Here is a 23519-nt window from a genome sequence, read left to right as displayed (position 1 = left end):
ATATTGTAATCTGTTTCTCCCCTCAGTTGTGTAAGCATTTGCTTAATATCTTTAGGTGCCCTAATGCTGAGTACATGTTAAATTTACAATTGTCATATCCTTTTGATGATTTGACTGCTTTATTATTATATAATGACCTTCTTTGTCTATTGTTGCAGATCTTGACATAAAGTCAAGATCATATTTGACATAAAGTCAAGATCATATTTGACATAAAGTGAAGTCATATTTTATGAGATATAAGTACAGCTATTCCTAATCTCTTTTAGTTTCCAGTAGCATAAAATACCTTTTATCATCCTTTACTCTTTGTCTAAGTGTGTCCTGAAAGCTGAAGTGAGTCTCTTGTAGGCAGCATATAGTTGAATCTTTTGTTTTTTAATCTAGCCAGGCACTCGGTGGCTTTGGATTGGAGAATTTAATCCATTTACATTTAGAGTAATTATGGGTAGGTAAGGACTTAGTAATGCCATTTTATTAATTGTATTCTGACTGTTTTGTAGTTTGCTTGTTCCTTCTTCCTCCCTTACTGTCTTCTTTTGTGAATTGATGAATTGACTTCGTGATGGAGGTGGACATAAGAAGAGACAAAAATGTTTCTTAGCTAATGTTTGAAAAACATAAGATAGTACAATTATTCACACAAATAAGCACAAGGTCTGAGTTTCAAGCCTTTGCACCCTCCTTCATTTACCTTATTGTATGATTATTACTTGTTCCCACTTTGGGCTCCCCCATTAATTTCTGAGCTTCTTCAGTGTGGAGGACCTTGTCTTATACATCTTTTTCTTCCAAGTATCAGGCACATAGTGCAATTATTGAAACCATAACTAAATCTTAAATATACTTCCAGGTGGCAAATCTAAGGTTTATATCACTAAGGAGGTTTAGTGCTATAGCTCTTTAGATGTTTTCATTTTTTCATATATTTGTTTCATTACTCAAATGAAATATTAAGGAAAATGTAATTTTTCTAGTTAGAATTGGAACTTACTATTTACTGTCCTAATAAGCATACCTAATCATATCACACAAACACACACACACACACACACACGCATATCACAAAGCCTTTGACTCTGTCTCTTAATTGGCTGGTAGGGTATTTAGAATGTGGTGATGAAGCAAATAAATATTTTAGCTCATTTTAAACCCAGAGAAAAATGTCAATTATAATAATGATGTTTGCAGATGAAGCACTGAACAGCAGTATTTTTAAACACAACAAAAATATCCACACCCATAATCATCAGAAATGAAATAGATTGAGAGAATGCAAAAATGAATAGCACAAAGTCAGTATCACTTTTATTGAACTGAAATATGACACTTACCTATATCATTGGATTTTAAATGACCACATTTTATCTCTTAGGACACTTAAGGCAGTGTGTGTTTGTACATGGTCGATGTAAGTTATAAAATCCATTGTTTCAAAATCCAAGACTAATTGTGAGCTGGGGTCCTACAGCAGAAATTATTTACCAGCCAAAGTTAAAATTTGACTAGTCCTACAAATATCTTACCTGTGGTTTTATTTCTTTGTTCATGCTCTTTTGTACTATTCCCTTTTCATATTTCTATTTGTTTTTCAGTAGCAAAACCTTAAAAGTTAAATCTGTAAATTTTTCTTTGTTCTGTAAAACACATTGAAACTATTGGCTTTTTCCCTTTCCTGAGACCAGGTTTTAAAGTTACCGATTCTACCCCAGTATAATGGCTTCTATACGAAGCAGTAACAAAAGGGGGATTGCTATAAATAGCTTATTTTTAAGAAGTGCATACTTTAAAAAGGAAAATCATAAGAACTCTTCTTTCACATCTAAAGGGATGTTTATATGCAGTCATAATAAAAGATACTAGAGGCAAAACTTTAAAATAAAAATGGATAAACACATTTAGATAAAGAGTAAATAAGTAGCATTTGGACAAAAGAGAATTAAAATTAAGAGAGCTTTGACATGGTGGAATATGAACCACAGGAAGACCCTAGAAGCACGCCTGATTACTTCACAAAGGAAATGAAGCCCATGAAGGTTAAAGATCTCACCTGCTAGTTAGTAGCAGATACTGAACAATAATTTCTTCTTTTTCATAAAAGAAAAAAAAAGTATGATGGTAAAAATAATAGATGTTCATTATTTTATTTCCTTATTCAAATTCTCCCTTGGCATGTAACTGAATATGTCTTCTTTCCTAGAGTCTATAATTGTCAAGAGTATATAATATTTCATCTCCTTTTATAAACAAACTAAAACTAACATATCCTATAAAGTGTGATTACCTGTGATTTATCTTAGGATAGAGGTCTAAAACTCCTAAATAACCATTGGAAGGCTAGTGTGTTTTCCAGAGGATGTTTATGAGTAACTAAAGGATCCATGGACAGCTGCTGAGCCTCTTTGCAGCCAGGAAGTTCATAATCCTTAAGAATTTTCCCTTCCTTTGACTTATACATGAATACCTGCCAAATAAAGACAGTTGGGAATCCTTTTAAGCAAAAGTTTTAAATATGCTTTAGGAACATGTGAGCAATTTATATGGCAAATTTAAAAGAAAACTGTGATTCTCTGACTGGAGATATCACTGTTTCTAGTTGGGAAAGATTTAATGGCTTCCTGCCTGCTTTGTACAGAAATTAATACAATCTCTTTCTCCAAGATGAAAGTGAAGGGGACTCCAAACTCTGGCTTCTCTCCTTCAGATAACCCAGAGTTCCTATTACTTACTTTCTTCTGTGTTAACCTGAAGGCCAAATTTTCCAAATGCTGTGATTTAGAATTTTCCAACCTTAAATATTTTTATTAATGAAATCTCATGTAACAAAACCTGATGTTGGATGGGTAAACAAGGTCAAAGACCTGGAGTAATTCATAGAGTTGACAGCACATGTGAATATTCAATTAGTTTTACTGTCTGACTCTCATAGAAGGAAATGATTATTATCCCCTTTTCAAAACCAGACTGGCTATTCCAGGTTACGCTTCTATTCTTTATGTGTGTCAAAAACAGAGAAAGCCATACAGTCTCTCAAGGACTTTTCTCAAGTGCAGAGACATTATTTTTAGGGTCATTTCCTGTCATTTTTCTTAATGATCTTGAACATATGCATAACTGTCTAGTAGCCATAAAACAAAGTGTAGACTTCTGTAATATAATAATGCAATCTGATCTATACCTGATGGAAATCAGATTAATCACCTGAAAAAAGGCTCTAGAACATTTTCTGACATCCAAATTATTTTGCTTATATTCCAACTACATAAAATAAATTACCTTCATTAAGTCCTCCTTATTTTCCCCTATAAATAACCTACCATTGATTTGCAAGAAAACCCCTCAAAAATTTTATTCCCAACAAATCAAGGCCTGGTTGTATCACTCTGATCAGAGGAAAATTATCTTTAGGTATTTGGAATCAGCCTGAAATGGGCTTAAGTCGAACTCCCCTGCACAGTACCTATGTGACCTCTGTGAGCATCATGCTCCTCATCTGTGCAAAGAAGGAAGTATTAATAATAAAGTTTTTTAAGTAAGCTTTAAGCCCAATGTGGGCCTTGAACTCATGACTCTGGAATCAAGAGTCACATGCTCTACTATCTAAGCCAGACAGGTGGCCCAATAATAAGTATTTGATATTAAGCAAGATACTATGTGAGAACATGTAGTACAATAGTTGGGATGGAGATTAGTGATAGATATAAAAAAATAGATATTTTACCACTTAACCATTGTAAATCTCCATTTCCTCACTATGAGTGGAGAATATTTAAGGAGAATGAAGAAAATGAAACTTCAGAAGAGAAATGACATATGGATGATAGGATCTAAGCAAGCACTTGAAAGGTGAATCGTGAGCTACACACAAGAAATAATACTGAGTGCCACAGCAGACCCAAATATACTCAAGTGTCCTTTATTAAAAAAACAAACAAGCAAAAAGCCCTCAAATGAAGCCTATTTTGATCTGTGACTTCTATCTTCTTTATTCTTTTCCTGAACATCTTAGAAAAGTAGTTCGACTGCTGCTTTTTAAAAATCTCATTAATTTCTCAACCCATTAAAGTGTGATTTGTGGATGACAAGTACCAGTGGAATGACCAAAGCTAGCTGTACCTTCTACTTAATTAACTTTCCACAGCATTTGATGCTATTGGCCATCTGCATCTTCTTGAAATGCTCTTCTTGCTTTGCCTCCATAATCCCACCCTGCCTTACCTTTTAATTTATAATCCTATGACAGCTCTCCTCAGATTTAATTTAGCTTCGCCTCTCTAAGTTTGGGGCTACTGCAACCTTATCTCTAAGGGCCATGGGGAGGGTCTAGCAGGCTGACCTTCAGCTCTTGGTGTTCTGGACTAGTGGTGAGAATGGGGCTTGTGGGATCCTCAGCGTGCATGACACCAACACTCTCTTGTGTACCCAGACACTCCAAGCTCAGAACCTTGCTGGTTGAGTATTGCTTTAGAATCAACTCCTTGGCTCTCATTCTTTGTTTGAGCTTTAGGCTTTAATGTGATTCTTCTGCCATTCATCTTCCAGAGATTTCTTACAGTTCCCAATCCACCAAGTGTTCTTTTTCTTGTTTTAAAGCATGGTTGTGATTTTTTCTTATACATTCCTGGGTTTGGGAGCAGGAGAGGAAATGACAGCCAATGTTAGGATCAACGTATGTTACTCTTTCAACTTTTGGCTCCTTCCAAATTTGCGTGTCTCTCATACTAGTTGTGTATTCAGTATTTTTCTGTTGAATGACTTTTTTATTTGTTTTAAAGTAAGATGAAATAAATATTAATTTTCTTTTTAGTCTAGAGTAAGGGCAACACTAGTAGTAGTAGTAACAGTGGAAAACGAAAGATAGGGATGGATCTGAAGCAAACTTGAAGAGGCAAACTTGAAGCCTTGATAACTATCGGAATGGAGAGGATTAAGGAAAGGCCTAGAACAATAGAAGATGTTCTTATTGAACATAAATTACTGCAAATAAAAAAAATTCTTGCCAATATTTACTAATGGAGTAAAAGTGTATCATAACTTAAGTATAATCTATACCCTACATCAGAAACTCATCTCAGACCTTAATTTTATAATTTCATGCATGTTGTAGTCAATGAATTAAAATCATACCCTAATAACTGGGTGAGAGTATAAATTGGTGCAGCCACTTTGGAAAATAGTATAGAGTTTTCAAGAAGTTAAAATAGAACTACCCTATGATCCAGCAGTCCCACTTCTGGGTATATATCCAAAGAAAATGAAATCACTATCTCAAAGAGATAATCTTGGAAACAATCTAAGTGTCCATTATTGGATGAATGGATAAAAGAAATGTGGTATATGCATATGATGGAATAATGTCCAGTCATAAAAAAAGAAGAAAATACCTAGAAGGCATTTTGCTCAGTGAGATAAGTCGAACAAAGACAAATACTATGCGTGCTCACTTATATGTAGAATCTAAAAAGCCAAATTCAAAGACAAAGAGAGTAGAATGGTGACTTCCAGGGACTGTGGGTTGGGGGGAGATGAGAAGATTTTGGTTAAAGCATATTAACTTCCAGCTGTAATAGGAATAAATTCTAGGGGGTGTAATGTTGATGATAATTAACAGTACTGTATTATATACTTGAAAATTGTTAAAAGAGTAGATTTTAAATGTTCTCCCCACCAAAAAAAAAAAAAAAAAGCAATTATGTGAGGGAATGGGGGTCTTAAGAACCTTCTTGTGGTAATTATTTCACAATATACACAAATCATCATATTGTACAGCTTTATTGAGATTGATATTAAAAATTTAGAAAGCTAAGAAAAAAAATAAAATTGCACTCTAAGTTCTCAATCCTTCTGCATGCAAATACTGATCACGGTGCTCCCATAATATGTGATTAAACATGCAGGATTTTTACATTTTATTTTTCATATTCCATTAAATTTGGCTTTTAGACCAAAAGATTTTGAAATGACTTCCACTTCTACTGTGAAATGAAGATGTTTTCCTTTTATCTGTCTGACCCAGTTAAGTTCAGAAATACTTTTGAGTAATATGATATTTCAGATTCTATGTGAGCAGTGAGAGCCAAAAATAAATAAGACACTGACTTCCGTGAAGGAGCTCACAGTCAGATGTGGAAACAGAAAGTCATATATAATTACACTACTGTGAGACATGCGGAATAATATGCAGAAGTGGTACAGAGATGCCGGTGACTAATTCTTTGAGGAATGGTCAGAGAGGAAATGGCACCTGAGAAGAATTTTGAACAAGCAGACATTTAAGGCAAGAGCAAGTGCAAACCTCTGAAGGCAATCAACAAGCACAGCTGGTTCAAGGAACCACAAATAGTTCGGTCTCACTGGAGAGCAAGTTTTGAGAAGTAAAGAAAGATACAGAATAAGGCTAAACAAGTATACAGGGCCTAGATAAGGAAATGCCTTTTCTAAACAAAAGATGTTATTTATTTACTTGAGAAAGAGACAGAGACAGCACGAGCCAGCAGAGAGGCAGAGGGAGAGGGAGAAGAAATGGGAGAAGCAGGCCCTCTGCTGAGCGGGGAGCCCAAAACAGGGCCCAATCCCAGGACCCTGAGATCATGACCTGAGCCAATCAATGCCTATCCGAGTGAGCCACCCAGGTGCCCCCAAAAACCTTTTATATCATAATGAATAAGTTTGACTTTATACTCTAGGCAATGGAAAACAATTCATGTTAGAAGAGCCATGATGGAATCAGATTGGTGTTCCAAATAGACCCAGTTTTGTAGGAATGTGTAAGATGAATTGGGAGGAGCAAAACTCAAAGATAAGACACAAAGTAGGGGTCAATTTCTATGGATCAGGTATGAAATGAAGATGATTGGAACCAAGGTAGTGGCAATGGTAGAGTATAGAATCCAATAAATAGTAGGTTTTTGTAAATAAGCAAAAAATTATATAGGTGGACCATTACCTTTCCCCTGCATGACAAGTGGTTATGAGCCCTATTTTCTTTATAGCCAGCTACTAACCAAAGTCATTCTGGCAAACTTGACATCCAGCATGATCTGTCCTCTTTGATAAATGTTCCAGGGAGTCAAGACAGTCACCTGTCAAAATTGATAAGTGAGGCAGCAGCAGGGACTGCAGTCTTATTTGTAAGGGCACAGCTGCCAGCACTTGCAGCCTGTTTACCTCTAGACTGGTCTGTCTCGCTCCGAGACTTTTCTATTTCCACCCAAATACCCCAAAAATGCATTGAGGCCATGCCTACCTTTGCAAGATATTCATTCCCGAGTAGTCTGCAAATGTGGAAGGAGGATAAAGAGGCTACCTTCATTAGGCTGTTTCACAACTGAAGAGTTTCAATATCTTTAAAAGGGAAAGCATGAACTTGACCAATTCTCTATAGGCATTTAGCAAAATAGGTAGTAAATTCTGTGAAATAGAAAAGCCCAAGGGATTACTGTGCAGTGTACTTCTAAAATCCTAAAATACTCATTACCTCATGCATGGAAGGTATCTGAGGAATAAGGAGCCATATTTTTTTTTATTAAAAAGAACTTAGTTCTGAACAATAGAGGCTGGTATCTCAAAATTAAATACACAGGAAGGCACTTCATCTTCTGCTTTTATGAAGGAAAGAAATGAGAGCCTCAGAGGCACTGATGAGAAGTCCACAGAGCAGTTCTGTACAATAAACATTTTCTTTCTCTTCTCTTTACTAATGGGATTGTACATGAACACATTGCTTGCAAAATCTAAGATGGAAAAAGCCAAAGTCTAAAAAGAGCAACGGCAGGATTTTGGTCTGCCCATGGTGTGGTCATTAACAAAACTTCCATTCACAGTGGAAACGCAAAACTTAACATGAACATTTTCTTTAAATGAGATGTTTGCAGCAGCTAAAGAAACTCTAATTAGGGCAGGCATCCACTACTTCTCGTTGCCTGACCATCCTGCTTCACATTATTTACTTTAGGATAGGATTTTGAAGATTAAACTGATCTTTTTTTTTTTTTTTTTCTCTAGAAAGCACCTAATGATTCTTTGAAACTACAATGATCTATACCTTCCAGCACACGGCAGTGAATTGCGGGGTTTTCTCTGTCACACAAGGTTTCAACAATTTTTATCACCCTAGCAGTGTTCTAGAGGTTTTTCCTTTCCTCTGTTGCAGATATTTGAGCAACTGACACTTGAAATTCAATTTTTCATTCAGGTTTTTGAAAATCCTTCCTATGATACGGCCTTCACATTCTCCTGCTGAGCTTATTCCAAGACCTAATAGACTCCATCATTAGAAAACATTTTATACTACTCAAATTGGCTTTCCCTATGTTGAATTACATCCAGTGTTTCCTCTCCATTGCCCATTATAGAAGTAATTTGCAGAATTTCTGCATTTTAGCCAGGAACATTCAGAGGGAGTATCTGCCTGGGGCGCTAGATACCGGTGGCATTGCCAAGCTGGAAAGGACAGAGCCCAAGGGCTGGTGCATGTTCCAGAGGAGTGTGTGTATTTCTGAATTTCCATGTGTACCTAAATTACTGTCTCTCTATATTACACATGTTTCTTGTCCCCCTTAATAAATTCATGGATACACATGCTTGTGCAGGCCCTTTCCCATATACTTACTTGTCCTAGATTAGATATTGAGTTAAATCTGGGTATGCCTAATGGTATTAGAAGACTAGCAGAACAGCACTTCTGGAAGTGCTACAGGAAGTCATGTGCCCCTGTGTCTTCATTTGTTTGTAAAAATGGTATCCCCACTATTTAGTATCAGACACACTTAAAATTGTTTTATAGGAGTTGTATTGGGATTTTGCATTCATTCGTGGAATGTTTATTTTTTACAGCATGTGGGAGAGTATAAAAGAAATGTGTATAAAATAAATATACAGGGAAGCCTGGGCGGCTCAGCAATTTAGCGCTGCCTTCAGCCCAGGGCGTGATCCTGGAGACCCAGGATCAAGTCCCACGTCCGGCTCCCTGCATGGAGCCTGCTTCACCCTCTGCCTGTGTCTGCCTCTCTCTCTCTCTCTCCCTCTCTCCTCTCATGAATAAATAAATAAAATCTTTAAAAAATAAAATAAAATAAAAATACAATCCCTGCCTTCAATAAATCAACATCTATTATTCACTTTAAGTGCCCAAATAAGAATTACAAGTTTTCTTAGAGAATGCCTATGTTTAGATGAAACACTAACAAAACAAAACAAAAAACAGGGTTTTTTTTTTTTGGCTCTACTCTCTCCCCCAGTTGTTTGGGTTCTTTAGGATACGTCTCAAAATCCTTCCAGAAGCTTCTGAGAATCCTCAGGGTAGGTCTCATATGTGCTCTCAAACTGCCTTGTTGATACCCAATAGAATCTGACATTTTCTTTCCTATTTGGCTTCATCTATGATGGTCATATCCTCTACTAGACCTAATGTTCCTGATGCACACTCTCTTTCCCTCTCTCCATTTTGGATTGGCCCAGGCAGGTTGCTCAGATGACTGCATACACACCATGCTGTGTTGCAAGAGTTACCTCAAGGAGAAGTAATGGTTGCTTGTCTTTATGCTTTCAATGTCATAAAGAGCTAAGATATGTCTTCTATATTCACTTGTTCTCTATTGTATTTTTAGGAGAATGGCATAAATCTGTCATGGCAGGTCTAAAAATAGTTTCAATAATGCTATGCTACAGCATCAACTTGCCTCCAAACAGAGACGCAATAAACACCAGGCTAGTCAATACCCAACTGTAGGAAAAAAAAAAAAAAACCAAGACATTGCAGCCCTGTGTATGCTTCTATCTAATCCTGTCTCTTTACCTTCTTTCTAGGAGTAACCACTATCCTGAATTTTATACTTGTCATTATCTTGCTTATTTAATTTTGTGACATAAGCCTTGTAGCTCTAAATAATATGTTCTTTAACTTTACATCTTTAAATATTTTTGCAACCATACTGAATGTATTCTTCATAAACCCACATTTTTATTCAGATTTAAAAGCCTAGTTCCTAGGTGATCCAGGTTGTCACATATAGCTGTAAATCACTACTATTATAGGATTAACATTTATGAAAATGGCATAGTTTATGTACTCAGTGGATATTTGAATTGTTTTTGTTTTTAGCTTTATAGTACTACAATATTGCTATGAATATTCTTTCCTGTATAGACTAGTGCATATTAGAGCTTTCCAGGGGAACTCCTGGGTATAGGATATGCACACTTACTAAGCAGTGAGAGCCTGAGCCTAATATAACTCCTACCAACAGCAGGAAGGCGCTTCTAGCACCACTTTCCCAAAAACATTTGGCATTTTTAGACTTACGGTTTTCTCCAGACATAATTTTCTTCAGTTCTCATATTGTGATAATTAGTTTTCTCCAGGTATCATATTGTGGGTTAAAACCTGATTTCTCCTAAAAAAAGTTAAAATAAAATCTACTTTCTACTAATTATTCACAAGGTTGAGCATCTTCTCATATAATTGGCCTGTTCAGTTTTCTTCTTCTGTATAATGCCATTTTAGTATTTGCTCATTTCTATACTGGGTTTTTATTGATTGATTCTTTTAAAATTCTTAATACAACAAGTTGTGAAATCCGTCCTTTATTTGTATTACAATATTACTTCCTGGTTTGTGACTTGTCTTTTCACTTTTTCATGGTACCTTATGCTAAAAAAAAAATCCTAATTTCAATATCATAAAATATGTTAATATGCTTCTTTATGGCTTACGCTTCTTATATCTAGTTTAAAAAAATCCTCCTGCTTTTATTTTGTATTCTAAATGTTTAAAAATAATTTTGCTCTTCACTTTAACCTTTGATTCACACAGAAACTTCTTTCATATTTTTGTTATTTTTAATGTTGATGTGGCATGAATGAATGAATAAAGGAATCTCAAAAAAATGAATGGATGAGGAGAAGTATAAAGAGGAGGGAAGTTAATTTTTTTTTTGGCTTTTTAAGTTTTTATTTTAATTCCAGTTAGTTAACATACAGTGTTATATTAGTTTCCAGTTTACTATGTAGTGATTCATCACTTCCATACACCACTTGATGCTCATCATGACAAGTGCACTCCTTAATCCCCATCACCTATTTTACTCATCCCCCCCACCCCTGTACAGAGACTTTTTTTTATTATGGTTGGAGCTTGAGGCCCAATTTAATTTTTTTTCAATATGGATTATATGTTCTCTTAGTACAACTAATTGAAAGTTCACATTTTGCTTGATATGTAAGTACAATTCCAGCATAAGCCAAGTTTCTGTATGGGTGTAAGTCTGTTTTTGGTTTCTCCTGTCTGTTCCATTGGTTAGTTTGTCAATCTGTATGCCATACTATATTGTCTTAAATTGTACTGTAGCTTTATTAGAAGTCCTGGTAGCTGGCTGGATAATCCTCTTACCTTATTCTTCACAAGTGTCTTCAGTATGCTTTGTCCTTTGCAGTTCATAAAAATTTTTTAATTAGCTGTGCAAATCCATAACAATGTTATAGGGATTTTGAATTTATTCATCAATTTGAAAAGAATGAACTTCTTATGGTATTGATTCACATCCATTGCAGGGATGTGAGCTCTCTTTTTCTCTAGGTCTTTAATATCTTTCAATAGATTTTATGATTTTCTCCATAAGGTGCTTACACTTCTTTTTATTAGCTTTATTCTTAACAATTGCTCTTTTTTTTCTGCAATGTTACATAGTAGATAAGAGCACAGACTCTGTAATCCAGTTTTTCTGTTTCCTAGTTGTGTTACCCTGAGAAAAATCACTCAACCTCTTTGTGTCTCAATTTTCTCATGTAAAATGGGGATATTTACATACCAAACCTTTAGAATTATGAGAATTAAATGTACCATAAAGTGCTTAAAGCACTGCCTAGCACAAATTAAATTTAATGTGTTTGCTTTTATTGTTAAGGAGAATCTTTTCCTAAGCGATTAATTCACACTTGAAAATAATATATATATTTTGCATTTATTGGGAATGATATTCTGTAGCTATACAATAGATCAAGCTTGTTAAGCATATTGTTCAAATATTCTATATCCTTAAACTATATTGCCTGATTTATCTCTCAGTCACCATTACAGTGATAGCTTTGCAAAATTCTATCTCGAATTCTATCATTTTTGCTTTCCACAACTTGAAGTTATAATTTGAGGAGCCTCCAAGTACAGAATTTTATTTCTTCCCGGTCAATTTAATTTTTCTTTAAAAAATTATGTAGTGACTATTTCTATGATGATCTTTGTTCTACAATATATTTTATTACATTGCTAACATAGCTGTACCAACTTTCTTTTAGTATTTCATGACATACCTTTTGCCACTTTTAGTTTCAACTTTTCTGAACTGTTATTTTTTTTACATGTGTTTTTTACAACCTCTTGTTATGTGTTTTTCTATGATATTTTGTATAGCTGGATTTTTACCCTTTTGCCCTAGTGGTGGTGGTAGCTTATTTGCATTTCTATTTTGCCATTTCATGTCTTTTAACTGTATCATTTGGTCTACTTATATTTATTATAATTATAAATTTGGACTTAATTTCATAATGTTATATTGCATCTCATTTGTTTTCCCTCTTGTTTCTTTTTCTCTTTTTTATCTTTTATGTAACTTGATATTTTTCTCATTCCATGTTTTCCTTTTGACTGAATGAGAATATACACTATTTCTGTTCTTTTAGTTCTTGTCTTAGAAATCTTAATTTATCTATTTTTATAATTAAACAGTGTTTTTACCCTCCTTCTAAATAGCAATACAGGGACTCAAGAACACTTAAATTCTAAGCAGGTCCCTCCTGATTTAGATGTTACCTTTATAAACATTTCAATCTTTTCTGGCCTTATTTTAACTCTTTAAGCCATTATACACAATATAGCTCATTATATACACTCCATATTTGTTTAGATTATTTTTCTTTTCATCTCTTTTTGCATCTCAGACCTTACACCTGAGTTTGCCTTCTGACCTTGAAATACGCTATAGTAAGAGTGTGCTATTGGAAAATCTGGGGGGGGGGGGTGTTTATCTGAAAATATCTTTATTTTACTTTTGTTCTAAAAAGATATTTTCCCTGGGCTTAGAACTCTAAATCAGCAGATGTTTGCTTTAGCACAATGAAAATACCATCCCTCTGTGTCTTTACTCATACGCAATACAGATATAAAGATACTGATTCCTAAATCAGTGGATTAATAGTTTTCACCAGTTTGGGAATATTCTCAGCCTTTATCTCTGTGTTTTTTAACTTCGATTTCCTATTTTTCATTTCTTTGTCTCTGTGTGTGCATTCTAGATAATTTTGTCAAATCCACCTACTAGCTCACTAATTTTTAATTGACTGATTCCTCAGATATGTCTAATCTGCTTTTAAACCATCCATTAAATTTTAATTTCAATTATTGTAGTTGTTATTTCTATAATTTATTCCTTTTTTGGTTATTTCTATACTCACTCCTTACTCATATATGCAATTCTTTATCTTATTTTTTTCGTTATCTTAAATCTCCCTATATATATTTGCAATGTCTTCCAAATATGATACCTGTCTAATATTTTTCCTCCTGTTGAACCTCACTCTTAGTGCATTGTTTCTTATATATTTTATGAAATTTGACTGCAAGTTTATTTTTATTCTAACTTCATCTCTGGGCCTTTTGGGGCCTAGGTTTCTTCAGGCAGAAAGTGCAAGTTTGTTCTTGCCAGTATTTATCATGATCATTTCCCATTTCATAAAAGTTCTTTAGAGTCAATATTCCATTGTTTAGGTATTCCTTTATTTAAGGATTCTCATATTGTGGACATTTACGATATTTTGCTATTATAAATTATGCAGTAGTGAACAGATGCTGGTATACTTCAGGTTAATTTTGATGATGTTTTTGTATGTGGTTACCAAACCAGACTACAGAGTAGATAATGCAATGATTGAAGTTAATTTTCAAGTGGCCAGAATGATCAGATTAATCTCATTAACAACAAATAAAAAAACATGCCTACTCTTCAAAGGCCCAAGGAAAAAAGCAGTTTCATAAAGCAATTGGGCAAATAACCGTAAAATAATTTTAATAATATTTTAAATAAATAAAACATTTAAAATTAACCCGATCATTTGTTTTGTCTATCCAAAGTCATAAAATATTACTCAGGTTCCTTGAAAATTATTCAAATTGGCATCATGATTATACAAACATACAATTAAATGTATGTATCCATCACTGGGAGAATTATACCATGTAGAATAAAAATCAATACATATGTGTGAGAATACATACATTCTTATGAAAATTTACCGGCTTACAAAAAGTCTATAACAGCATTCATCTTCCAGTTTTGATAATAGATGGTAAGATAATATCAGCATTAACTATTATAATTCACTGTTAATTATGAGTCCTATGGGGACAGATAAGGAACTGTGAGTAAATTTAGAAAATATGTGTATATGGGAAACGAAACAGATGAACATATGGGAAGGGGGATAAAGGAGATAGGAAGCAAACATAAGAGACTCTAAACTGAGGGCTGCTGGAGGGAGGTGAATGGGGGATGGGCTAGATAGGTGATGGGGATTAAGGAGGGCACTTGTAAAGAAGTTGTGGTGTATGTATACAATGGAATATTACTCAGCCCTTAGAAACGACAAATACCCACCATTTGCTTCGAGGTGCATGGAACTGGAGGGTATTATGCTGAGTGAAATAAGTCAATCGGAGAAGGACAAACATTATATGGTCTCATTCATTTGGGGAATATAAATAATAGTGAAAGGGAATATAAGGGAAGGGAGAAGAAATGTGTGGAAATATCAGAAAGGGAGACAGAACATGAGAGACTCCTAACTCTGGGAAACGAACTAGGGGTGGTGGAAGGGGAGGTGGGCGGGGGGTGGGGGTGACTGGGTGACGGGCACTGAGGTGGGCACTTGATGGGATGAGCACTGGGTGTTATATGTTGACAAATTGAACACCAATAAACAATAAATTTATAAAAAAGAAAATCAAAAAAAGAGGAGGGCACTTGTAATGAGCACTGCATGATGTACTTAAGCGATGAATCACTGAATTCTACTGAAACCAATATTATACTGTATTTAAATAAAAGCTTGAAAGAAAAAAAGAAGCAAAAGAGAAAATAGGTGTATATGAAATTATGCCATTAAATAATATCAACTAACAGAATTTAAATAAAAGCTTGAAAGAAAAAAGAAGCAAAAGAGAAAATAGGTGTATATGAAATTATGCCATTAAATAATGTTATACACATTTTGTGGGAGCTCCTCCAGTATTTAAGGATGTGCATAACTCCCCAAAATAAATTCTCTCCCAAGAATGAATGTTAAAATTCATACCTTGCTTCTTGATTTAAAAAAAAAAAAATTCATCAAATAACTTAAGTTTTTTGGAGAAAAGGTAAAATGTTGAGTGAAGCACAAAGCTTTAACTTCAATATTTTGTGATCTGTTGTTATATTTTGGAATAGACCTATTTTTAGAGTTTCATTTCCTTGGTTAGATGAGAAATATCTATAGAGATAAATGGACACATTAGTTATATGAAAATACCACTTTACTAAACAAGAACAGAAAAAAAAAAACTGAGGAAGAATTATTATGATATTTATGGGATCTTGACAGGTTTAAAAGTCTTGTACCTTTTCCTGTTATCATGACCATGGGAAAAGCTCCCAGTCCCACTATAAAATAGCTTAGAAAAGACTTGCAGTAATAGCCCAGTACCTCATTAGAAAAGCCTGTATTTCCTGCTTCGGTAACCAGCTGATGGAAATAAAGTTCATCTTGTCAACAGGTTTATTTATTTCCCATTCTTCTTTTGCTTTGCTAATCTTCCTTTTATGTTTCCTTAATAACACATACAGGAAAAGTTCCTGAATGCTTTTCAAATAAAAAGAAGTTCTGAGAAGGATTGACAAATTTCTGTTGTGTCAACATAGACACGGGCGTCTCCCAGTCTGGAACTCAATGTATAATATCTGAAAAAGATAAATGTAGACCCTCCTTTTCTCATTCATCAGATCAGGAGATATTCAGGTCTACTAATTGGTTTTAATGCATGTTATTAGAATTTTATTGCCAGTACAATAAAGACACAGTGCATTTCATGTATCATAATAGACTGGCATTAAAAAATAACTAGGAGAGTTGGCTCCAGAAAGAAGGGATAGGAAAGGAAAATTCTAGAATTGGTGCTATCAGATGAGTTCTTTGGACACTGGGGTCATAACCAGGGTCAAAAATGTAGAACCCAGCAAATAGGAAATAATGCATGAATTCAGGATCAGCTGTTGCCTACAATTAATAAATATGTATTTTTATCCCCAAATTTGTTACGACACATATGGTACTAATCTAGAGGTGCGGAATTTGAAGCACCTTTTAATAATTAATCTTGTGGATCCAATTTCTTTCTGATCGTCAAATGCTGGAATAAAGTACCATATTTTTGTGGTCATAGTAGGGCAGGCAATATTTTGGATTTTCATAATAAAAAGATTTTTATTTACTATTTGATCATATTTTTAATTTGTGTCTTAAACACTGGGTATAAAAATATGATAATATAAAAAGACTCCTTACTTTGATCCGCTTCCAGAAAAAAATTCATTCTATAATAGGTTTTAGAATATAAAATCTTTGTACTTTCTGTGCAACTTTTACAATTAATCTGCCCCACCTATAAAGGTAGTAGTAGGTTCGCACTATTTTCCACCAAAAAAGTCATTGTGTTCTGTCTCACATATCGACAGAACATAAAACATGATAAATGGAATATTTGCTGATAGATTTAGATTAATATCTCCATGCAAGTTCGAAAAGTCATTTTTGTTACTATGTCCTAGACATTTTCCTTTCATTGACCTTTAGCCCAAGTTCACAGTAAGTCTATCATCATCTACAAACTCTCTGTCCTTTGGAGCAAACCTAAACACACTCCTTCTTGGGTTTATCTTAGATTACAGCTCTGTACCTTTCCTTTCTGCCTTCTTCACTACCTCGTCCTTACCCATATATCTTATCTCTCAAAAGGTAAGCAACGTCTCACCCCCTGTGCCACATATTGAACAGGGCTTCCAATATTCCAAAATGCTGATTGCTGATGACATCATTTCCCATTAAGACAAAGCAGTGATAACCACGATAGCTTGTCATCTGAAGTTGGTATTGATAACCTATTTCAGTCCTAGTTTACTAATTTCCCTAGAAGATGCTCTTGATGATCCTTTTATGAATGTTTAGATTTTGCTTTTATTCCTTTCCAAGCTCATTCCGTCACCTCAGGCAGCGATGAATTAAACAGACCCTTCTATTTCAGTAAAAGACATTTTACGTTCTTCAAGTAAACGCCTGCCTCTTCAAAATGATTTTTTTTTTTTTACTTTAAAACGTCATCCCAAACAGTAGATGATATCTCTTTAACTGATCTCCTTTCCTGAAAACATGGCCAGCTCAAAAGCGTAATAAGAAGTGCAGGCATTGAATGAGGGACTACCAAACACAAAGAGTCACCCTTTCCTTTTCCACTATTTACTTTGCAGAAAGCACATGGCTAATATCAAAGAAATGCTGTTAACATTTTCCTTTGAATAACTGATTTTTCAGTAACTCAAAGAATAGATCGCTTACAAACACCAGGAGTGTGGAGATACAAGAAGGATTGCAGGACCAGGTGAAAAGCAGCATTATCTAAATGAGAACACGTGTTTGAGCTTCTCAGCGAATGCACAGTACTTTATATAAAAGTTAGTGCGCAGTTCCTTCTTTTTAAATTTCCTGAACATGAAGGGATGAAAGAATACTAAAAGAAATTCAACGTCAAGCCTTCCTCTCCTAGAGTCCCATATTCATCCGCCTGATTCAGTGGATGCTGCAGCTCATGTCAGAGGCTCAATTTGTTTCCCACTTCTACACATCCCACCTGTATAAGGCCCTTTAGTCAGCTTCTTTCATGCCCCACCATGATTTTGGCCTCACAACACACTCTTCTCCCTGCACACACACTCCCCACCCCGCCAACCCCCTGTCCCAGGAGAGAATGACTTAAAGAATAATAGAAGAACCAGCGAGATGACCATTGGAGGGTAAGTTAAACTGTGGCTAAAACCCCTTACAAATAATTTCATAACTGTTCATGGTTTATGTAGACACGAAAGCCTCACATTTTTCATTCTGACCTCCCATGTCTGCCCAGGACTTCCATTATTAGACATTGCAGAATTGGTCACACCTAACATACCTTTCAAGAATCATCTCATTAATCCCCCTGAGTACATTTGGCTATAACCACACTGAACTCACTCACCATGTAAAGGGTAGCTTCTCTCTGGAACTTTCCCTCCTTTTGCTCATCTCTTGATTCATGGCTTTTCTCATTTGTGAGGGGTGGAGGGCATGTGTGTTTTACCACTGTGTTTAAGGGCTAGGAGTCTAGAGACAAACTGCCTGGGCTTGAATATTGGCTCTGCTACTTGTGTGGTTTAAAGTCCTTTGATAAGTCATTTATGTTCACTAGTCTCAGCTTCCTTACATAGAAAGTGGCAATAGTAATAATATCTCCTGCTTAAAGTTGCAACAGTCAACAGGGGGTAATCAATGTACAGTGACTGGCAATTTACCCAATACAGCAAATGTTAGTCGTTGCTGTAATTCCCAGAGTTAAAAATAAAGGGAGTGTGGCTCTAGAAAAAATACAAAATTTAAGAAAAAAGTAGCTATCACACATCTGATGAGTGCCAAGACACTTAGTGTTGCAAGATCAGTCATCCTCTGCAGAAGGCTTCCCACATTACTTGGAGTAAAGCCAAAGTCTATTTAAGGCCTGTTGGGTCCTGTGTAGTCTGGAGCCCCTTCACCTCTGTGATCTGATCTCCTATCTGCTCCCCACTCCCTCAGCCCTAGAGCGATTGCCATCTTTCTTTTCCTCCTACCTGCCAGGCACACTCCTGGCAGGCATTTCCACTGGATGCACCCGCCTGGGTTGCTTACCCTACATGACCACATGACAAGACCTCATCCTTTTCCTGATTCTGTTCCAGTACCTTCTCCTTGATGAAGCTCACCCTGACATCCTACTTAAAAACTGCAAACTTTCCGCTTACCACATGTGAGTTCTTTTATTCTTATGCCTCAGTCTCAACAATGAGCCCTTAACTGATCATTGGACTAGAAAAGTCTATTGATAAAAAAAAAAAAAAAGCTATCTTTCAAGTAAACAAAACAAAACAAAAACCTGTGTTCAATTTCTGATTTAGAAACATAGTTACTAGGTGACTTTAGGTAAATTACTTAATGCTGTCCCTGAATTTTCTCATCTATAAAATGAAATTATATCTTCTAAAATTAACGAGAATTCTGATCCAGGAGACAGAAGACACAAAACAGATGCTTAAAGAAAGAGAGATGTAGTAGTATACCAAACTGAAAGTGCCCAGAGTTTGCTCTTTCAGGCATAACTTGGTCTGAGAGCTTAAATGATGCCACCAAATTTCAGTCTTTCTCCATCTTTTGGCTTTTATCTTTTCTTTATAGAATCTGTCCTCAGACTCTGTATATTATGGTAAGATAAAGCTTTGATATGCTCTTGATCTATATTCTTGCAGCTTAATTACAACAGGAAAGAGAAGTGTTCCTTTCCCTATGTTTCAACAAAAGTCTTGGGCCTGATTTTGATGAGCTTGAACTGGATCAAATACCCATGCCTAAATCACTAGAGCTAAGGAAATAAAACACTGATTGGCTAATATCTAGGTCACATGCCTCGCCCTGGAACTGAACTAAGCCCTGAAAAGCTGTAGAATAGGAAAGAGAAAAATATAATTCTGCACAAGAAATTGAGGATCATGTTTCCAAAAAGAGGAAGTGAATGTTGGGTAGGCCAGAAATTCCTATACAATGTACAACTTTGTCATATTTTTACAAAACTAAATGAAATATTAGACACTCCTGAATAATGTTGATACAGAAACACAATGATACATAAAAGTTTCTAATGCTGAATGTAATTCTTGGCATATAGCAGGTGCTAAGAAAATACCAGTGAATAAAGTAAAATAAGTAAAGACTGAATCTGCTAGAAGAATTCTTAGAATGAGTAATTTATAGATAATTTTGCTTAACTTTTAGTTAAGTCTGATTAGTTTTCTTGTTGGCAGAGATTGTAAGAGATTAAGTCACATCTATTATTTTTACAGCTTTCTGAATGTATCCTACTGAATCATACAATTATACAAATATAGGAAATATAGAGATGCAATCCAGATACAAATATTGAAAAAGTGATTTTAGCCCACATCCCAACCCAGTATAACAGTTAACTCACCCAATAAATGAATATATGGCTTCACTCAAGTTTCCAGACTATGTTGGCACCAGGAATATAAACAAGACGGCATAGCACCATCCTCAAGAACCGGATTTCTTTGTTTCACGTCTAAGGATTGTAGGATACAACAACAAACATAGCAAAGACCTGTTTATATAAAAAAAAAAAAAAAAACTTTTTTTTTTAAAGTAAGCAACTTCGTAAGATACAAATTTGCTAATAAAAAAAGATTAAGTGATAATAATTTTCAAGAAGTTAGTAAGAATCAGTAAAATTCTGATATAGAATTTAGGGGTCCCAACATAAGAAAGAGGGATAGAGAGGGATACCAGCTAAATCACTACAGCTAGGAAGTATCCATCTAGAAAGTATCATTTAAGTTGAGAATTCAAAATGAGAAAGAACTTTGTATGGAACCAGAGGAAGGAGCTGTTGAGAATTCCGGCTTGGCCTTTTAGCTAAAACTTGAATCCCAGCTCTGCCTCTGACTTTCTGTGTGACTTTAGGCAGGTTACTTAACCTCTCTATGCCTCATTCTCTTCATCAATAAAATGAAAATAATAGTAACTGTGTTAAAGACTGATAAGACACTACTTTATCCAAGCTTTTATCTCCTCTTGCAAAACTGAAACATTCCCTGCTAGCCTTCCTGACTCTTAACCCCTGCGGTTCACCCATTATGCTACTGCTAACACCGTTTTTCCACACTGCAAATCAGATTGTGTTACTTCCTTTACAATGATTCCTCTTTACTTTTTGCAAAATCCAAATTACTTAGTATGGTGTGGCCATCCTTCCATGATATGGCCCTTGTCTACCTCTCCAGTTTTATTTTTCTCCATGACCCCTCACCTACTCCAGTGTTAAACCCTTAAATTTATATACATTAACTACTTAAAGCTCCTGTAACATGACATGCTGTCTCCTGTCTCTGTAATCTGCTTGGAAATTTGGTCTTGGTGAACACCAGGATCACCTCTATAATCTCTTCCAATGAACTTTTTTAGGTTCTTCCAGCAGGCTCCAACCTAGAGCTGACCACCATACCATATGTATTGGATTTCCTCTTGCCCCACCCCATGTAGTTGATAATAATGCTTCGTGGGTGTGGTATGGCAATGGGAATAATCTGCTAAGGAAAGAGAAACTGATAATACAGGAGAAAGGGAATTATTTAAAGAGAAAAAATCTTGGGGAAAAAAGGGAGTGGTTTACAGAACTTGAGTGGAAACATTGGCCTTTGAGAGAGTTGGACCTCTCCCTTTCATTGTAATAGAGGAATATCCCACAGGATAGATACAGGTATATTTAGGTTGATATACTGAGCAGAAGAAGCAGCAGTTTCTATTTCATAGTTTCTTTTTCCTTTATGAAGCATAACATAGGATATTGCCTAAAAGTGAACAGAGAGAAGATACTATAGCAGAATTGCAGAGAAAAGGGGTATAAAATATTATGTCTGGTTGAGTGGAAATTTGAGGTAATAATAATCTAGCACCCAATGGGTTCTGAGGCAAGGTCATCAACTGAACATGGGTAGGTCCTGTTGGACATTTAAGAAAAGAGGTACAACTTGACAAGGGAAGTATAATGTGATTGTTGGGCAGCAGTGATGATCCTTTTGAGATCTGTAGTAATGAATTTACAGTGAAAGAGTCAATTGATCAGCATGGTTGTACATTTCCTCCAGGGCCATGTAGCTGCTCAGGTAGGAACACAGGGAAGTCATATCCCGGTTTACCCATGATTGACTTTTTGCTGGGTGATATGGTGGAAACAGAGAACAAGAGAGTTGTAGATTTTTATGAAAGATTATCATGGGTAACTGTAATTCTGAGCTGTGCAAGGAGAGAGGGGAGGACATGAGCGAATTATTGAATGTGAAAAGTGGAAGAATCAGTAGGTTCAAGGCCCAGTGAAAGAGCATACATTCTGGAGCAGGAATACTAGGGTTTCTGTGCTGACCAAACAGTGAAGCACTAGAAATGGATATTTTAAAAGAAAAGCAACTATGGCAATGACATTTTATGAATAGTCTTTTCCACATATTGTTTATGTTTGTAGCATGTTAAACAATTTTGATGAAGATCCCCTGCTAAGAACTAACCTATAAAACAGAAAATCCAGCCACAATTGACTGGTAGGCATTTAGCGATGCCATTAGTAAGCCAATAAATGACCATTTTCATATTTGTTCAAAACTCAAGAGTCAGCCATGAATAATCCTGGATTTCATGATTTTTACCAAGGGAAACCACATGATCCAATACCTAAAAGCAACTGCAGTTTCCTCAAAAGATGCGACAAAAGAATAACTGATAGAAACAGAAGCTTTCCCCCTAGTTTCACATGCCATCGTTCTTTCTTTTAGATAGAGCAGGATTGGATGAGAGCCCATCAAAGAACAGCTTCCCATGCAGTTGGCATGATTCCCTAGTTGACACAGTAGAAGTGGCAATACAGAATTGGAGTATCACTTCTCATGTACCTTCAACTTAAGTCACCAATTTGTATTCCTGGTGCAGCATTTATGACATCAAATACTGATTACTGATATCATGAATCTACCCTCCTCTGATTAACAATATAAACAAAATTAGTATTTCTTTGTTAAGGTATAAAATCCATTCAAAATGAGTAATTCACGACTTCCTAAAGTGATTCAAAGCCCCCAATAAGCAGCAGACAATTTGGGCCTAGAAAAATGTGACTTCTTTATTTCCCAAAGAATCCAGAGAGTTCCTAAGAGAAGGAAATTGGGGTATTAAAAGCTGCATGCATTTCACAACATCATTGAGAAAGAAAAAGTCATTGAGTAAGGACCTGAGGTTAAGAATGTTAGTGGAAAGACGTGACCATCTGCTTTGGCTTTTACTCTACTGTCTCTACAGTAACACGATTTAGTTACGAGTTGCAGCAGCTTGTTATGGATGTTTGGAGATGGAGTGTGTGAATCTGGTGTTGTCAGAATGTTGGGTGTTCCAGGATTTTGTTATTTATTTCTTATTAAGTGTTTTACCTGGTTTTCACTATTGAGGAGATGATGATATTGAAGCAATATTTTCACAGTAGACTATCTAGCTTCCCTTAGCTGTGGGAATTAAAGTTTTTATACTTCCCAGTAATTCTTTTCTTTTTTTGAAATAGATATTTTGTTAGAATAACTCGGTATGGCATTATACTAGTTACT

At 35.4% G+C, this 23519-nt stretch overlaps 1 protein-coding gene and 1 long non-coding RNA gene across 3 annotated transcripts in view; one reads left to right on the top strand and one right to left on the bottom strand.

The window, feature by feature from the left end:
• The window catches only part of PDZRN4 (PDZ domain containing ring finger 4), a 351649-nt gene that overhangs the window by 303718 nt on the left and 24412 nt on the right, over window positions 1-23519 (top strand). The window lies entirely within an intron of this gene.
• LOC144296990 (uncharacterized) overlaps window positions 20333-23519 on the bottom strand; it is a 100034-nt gene continuing 96847 nt past the window's right edge. Inside the window, exon 6 of the long non-coding RNA XR_013363976.1 lies at window positions 20333-20476. This is a non-coding gene — a long non-coding RNA (uncharacterized LOC144296990). The remainder of the gene's footprint in view (window positions 20477-23519) is intronic.

The sequence above is a fragment of the Canis aureus genome, chromosome 25, assembly GCF_053574225.1.
Source record: "Canis aureus isolate CA01 chromosome 25, VMU_Caureus_v.1.0, whole genome shotgun sequence".
Lineage (NCBI taxonomy): Eukaryota > Metazoa > Chordata > Mammalia > Carnivora > Canidae > Canis > Canis aureus.
This window is presented reverse-complemented; position numbering and strand designations above follow the sequence as displayed.